We start from the raw sequence: 4,991 nt of genomic DNA, 5'->3' as shown, positions 1-4,991 counted from the left end.
ACCGGTAAGACGGGGTGCCACCATATTGTGAGAGAGATGAAAAGCAATTTATGTCTTATAACCGCTAATATTGTTTGACTCTCAGTCACTGTGTCATCATGTCAATCAGTATGTCGTCATACTGTGTCATCGTTTCAGGCACTATGTCATCATAAATAGGATTTTTTCTGCTTACAAGGTTTGTATGTTCCATGTTCATTTTATGTATAAACCATTTGTAACGCTAAAACCTTTATGCGCTTGTAAAGAATTATTTAGGCCCCACTATGTAACATTATTGGAATTTTTTTTTCAATAAGGCAGGAGCCCAGGGGGGGGGGGGGGGGGGGGGGGAATCACCCTACCTCATATAAAGCCACGCAATGTGTCTAAACAAGTTACGGAACTGTTACCAAAGATGTTGATTGACAAAACATGCGAGTGCGACCCAGGTGTTTACTCTAAATTACTCTAAATTATTGAAGGCCCAGTAGATTATGCCGGGAAGTTTTATATTTATACGAGTATTTTTGTCACGTTGAGTCATCATCGGAATCTTCTCGTTAAAAAAAAAAAAAACAGGAATTGCACGGGGAAAGGGCAATCAGTGCCAGTGCGCCAACATAAATCCATCATTTCACTACACGGTATACAGGGACCGAGTAAAGAATGCATAATTTCCTTCACAAGCCCCTCTATACAAGCCTTCACAAGCCCCTCTATACGTGGGCACCATCTATCCCCGTGCGAGTGAAGCGCGCTCGGTGCGCCGAACATAATGTGGTCGCCGCGCCAGACAGAAAGTCATCACCTAAATGTGTTTCTTCCACCGTGGCGTAGGATCTGGAGTTCTTGTCCTTCTGTTGTACAGTCCGTATGCAGGTGAACCCAGTTCTTCACTCCTTGGCATGTTTCTGAAACTGAGGAGGGCCATTTGTATGTCGCTTTCATCCAGAGAGCGTTTTCGGGGAATCCCTTTTGCTGACTGAGCGGCTCGTTCAGCAAGACCATTTGACTGCGCGTAGCTCGGACTTGAAGTAGCGTGTTGGAATCCCCAGTTCCTGCTGAAGTTCTTGAATTCTTGTGCTGCGTAGCAGGGACCGCTGTCTGTTTCACTGACTCTGGATAAATCATGTGTCTGTCTTTAATGCAGCGGCTGCTGGATCGGCTGCTGCCAGCGCCAGTTGCTTTATAAGCATTCTGCGACGCGGACAACACAGATCTGGCCAATCATTGGCCAATGGCTAGAAATGGCCCTTTGGCCAGTGGCCACACAGTGGCCAGACATTGAATGATGACTGGCCTTTCTCTGGCCCTTGGCCAATGGCCACTGGACATCAGCCATCGGTCAAGCATTGGCCGATGAATGGCCAGCCTTTGGCCATTGGCCAAAAGACCATCGCTAGCCAATGCTTGGCCAAATTCAGTTAGGCGTCTACCGAGTAGCACGCCATATCGGGCACGCCTCGTGGGGAGTCATCGCAGATGGTGCCAGCTGCCGCCGGCGCCAGTCGCTTTATAAGCTGTGTGCGACGCGAACATCTACCGAGTTGTATAGTGGTCACAGACAGAGGTCTAAGCATGTCTGACCTGCCGATGGACTACGAGGAATTGTGTGTGTGCGAAGTCTTTCGCCTTCCAATCGTCTTAGCGATAATACAAGAGACCTTGTGAATTTTTTACTTCGAATCTTTTATACGGGGAAGGCGTGCGCGTTCGGGCGCCGGCGTTTGCAATAACTGTTCTAAAGCAAAAGCCTAAAAGAAATGGTATCTTGCGCGCGCGTTCCTTAACGCTTTATTTTGGTTATATATGGTTATGTTTGTTCACGGAGGACCGTGTGATGTAGTAGAGTGTCTGGCGAAACGCACTCCACACAGCTTGCGAGCAGCCTCAATAGACCCTTCTCAAAATTTTGAAATGATGCATAGATTATGTGCGACCTCCATTAGTTGGTCAAGCACTGCGAGCACGCGTTGAACACGAGCGCTTCGTCAGCATTCGGACTGTTCTGGGATGAAAACGAATTCCACACGAGTACTGCGTCGTTGCTCGACGTGAACCCGGAACTAATCACGGGACAAACTAATGGCGGCTGCGCATAATCTATGCACCATTTCACAGTTTCGGAAAGGATCTATTGCGCTGAAACATGGCGTACGAGTAATACACAAAGCGCAAAGAAAATAAATGGTTTAATGTCGTACTGATGTCTGCCAAAAGACCTGTTTGGGAAACCTAATAACGTTTTGTGTGCATTTAGTTTATTATTACTTTCGAGTAATTGTTTTTTAATTAGTAAATTAATTAGTTTTGCCTGAACCAGACTGATTTCTTTCAAATATTCACATTCAAGTAAATTTGAAGATATGGTTTCAATTAGAAACTCCCCGGGCATTGTCGAAAATCACTAAATTAAATCACTTTGGAAAGATATAAGGTACTTTTAGCATTTTACGGCTTTCCGAGAAAACGGTCAAGTTGAACGCGTTTCTAGGCTGTTTTCGTATCGAAGCGCACGTTCGCTCCAGCTGTCCTGCCCCCCGTGGCCAAATCGTGCACCTAGCGCCTCGCCTACTGCGTGGGAGGCAACATGAAACGATCTCCTCTTCGAATAACATCCCACGATTAAGCTCCGATTGTGGGGTTCACCTTCATCGTGCGAAAATTGCGTGCGCAGGTGCGCACATCAGTTACATGCTTTGGCCACGGGAGGCAGGACCGCTGGCGCAAAGAAACCGAAACCTATAGACCTTTTCATTTTAGTAGTTGCCTCACCGGCGGATAGAGGGCGCTGAAGCATTCGGCGCCATTAGGTTGCTTCCATTTGGTTGGTTTCGGTTTCAACGTGAACGCGGCTATGTTGCTGTTTTACGTTGCTTTTGCTTCATTTTGTGATACGATTATTTTTCTTGTCGCACACAACCAATGAAACAGTGGTATTGAGCCACTTTGAGGACTACGAGGTGTACTTTAGCCTAAATTGCGAGCTTTCTTTACCAACTCCTTCGATGTATCTGATTATGGTCGGTTGCGAAACGTCTGTCTGATGTACAGGGAGGATTACCATTGTATGCGGCCGTTACCCAATGACACCAGTTTTCCAAAAAAAAAAAAAAAAAAAAAAAAACTAACAAAGAGACTAACACGTGAATGTAAAGAAGCATATCGACAGCTTGATTAGCAATGTGCTGGATCGGCCAGAACAGATGAACTCCCGAGTTTACTACTTACTGTTTGGTTTTCGTGGGCACCCTGCCTTTAGTGAGCTTCACAGACAAAAACGTAGCGTGTAATGACGCAGATAATTTATATAAACAAGTAGTATCGTCTCGGCCTCTTTCATTATTTTTTTTTTTTAATTCAGTACTTGAGCTTGTTTTGACAGGCCGAGCAGGAAAGTTCTTAAATTAGCAACCCTGCTGAAGTACTCATAAACAGCATTTCGCGATATTTGCCCTAGCAAGTAAATTATTTTTATATGAACATTTGCTTACTCAATTAAGATATAAGTGACAGGCCCATCAAATTAAATCTTGCATTTGTCTTCCATAAAATTGGCCAAATAAAATTAATGGGCGCAGAAGGAGAAATACCTCGGAAAGTTTGACTGAATTTTAGCGCTAGGAATCACTTCACGGACTTGTGTGAACAAATATGTATTTGTTTGAACAGATTAACTTTGTAAATTTCGGCGTCGCCAGCCAACAAAAGTAAACCTCTATTCGCCACCGACAACCCTGGACTCAAATAATTGTTATGCAGACGGCTCTGATTTTCGTTTTTTTTTTTTTTTTTTTTTTTTTTTTTTTGCGTCAAATATTGTAGTTAGTAGATAACTAACAAAAATTAAAACAGCGTACGCAAAAAAAAAAAAAAAGAACGTCGTTATTATTGCGCATGCTCCGAACCCAAACCGCGTTTTGAATTTGCAAATAGAAACAATGTTATTTCTTTCTGCACGCTATTCTATAATGCTCTCAACTGTTAAATGTCTGTGGCAGTTTCTTACGCGGGAAGTTCCAACCTTTGTGTTAAAATAAATTAAGCGGATGGCACTGGTTATCTAAATATAAGGAATAAATCACTTAAATGACTGTCGAAATGGGAGCGAGCACGGTATACAATTTCTTAAACTTCATAAGTAAACCGACCAACCAAATGTTTACGTCGCAAAAAAAGATTGAGAACTTCATCCACATGTAGGTTGGATATTATGAACAAAACAAATCGCCTGATGTTGACGTACCATTATTCCTAGCCTCAGATAAAATACAAGTTAAATGTGCGTTGTCTATCTGCTCCGCGAGTTTCCTTACCTAATAAAAAAAATCTGTTTTCGATATATTATGAATACAAAAAACCATAGTTCCACGAAATACAGATAGCCTACTTGCGCTGACTATTCTTGACGCCTTCCGATCCTAAATGCGTGATATAAATAGACGCGCTTCTTATTGAGAATGTTCCGCCACTATTAATAAACAAAACTCAGTTGTCATAAAGACACCTGAACCCTCGTGATGTATTAGTCGTCGAGTAGAAGAAAGCGCGGTGAAACGCGACGAAAAACACGAATACAACGCGTCCGCCAAGGCGCGGAGGGGAGAGCGGAACAGCAAGTTGAAGCAACCTAATGGCTGCCGCGTCACGTGATTTCAAGATGGCAGCGCCCAATTTTTTTTTTTTTTCCTTTATTTAAACGCTGTAAAATTTTGTTTAGAACGCGTTCCACAGTTCAATAAGCAAAAGTGGAAGCGCGCAGAAGGTGAATATCAAAATAGAAAATAACCCCCCCCCCAACGCCCCCCCCCCCCCCCCCCAAAAAAAAAAGAAAAAATAATAATAAAAGAGAAAAAAATTGTTGGATTTAGAAACAGGACATAAAAATATCTGAGGTTCTAATAAGTATTAAATATTATCGTAATATTTTTGTCTATAATACTTCCGGGAACTATATATCGTTTTGCCTAGAATGACCGACAGAGGGCGCGAGGGGCGAATGTTTCAAC

Source organism: Ixodes scapularis, unplaced genomic scaffold, assembly GCF_016920785.2.
Source record: "Ixodes scapularis isolate PalLabHiFi unplaced genomic scaffold, ASM1692078v2 PGA_scaffold13__105_contigs__length_92229423, whole genome shotgun sequence".
NCBI classification, from domain to species: domain Eukaryota; kingdom Metazoa; phylum Arthropoda; class Arachnida; order Ixodida; family Ixodidae; genus Ixodes; species Ixodes scapularis.
This window is presented reverse-complemented; position numbering follows the sequence as displayed.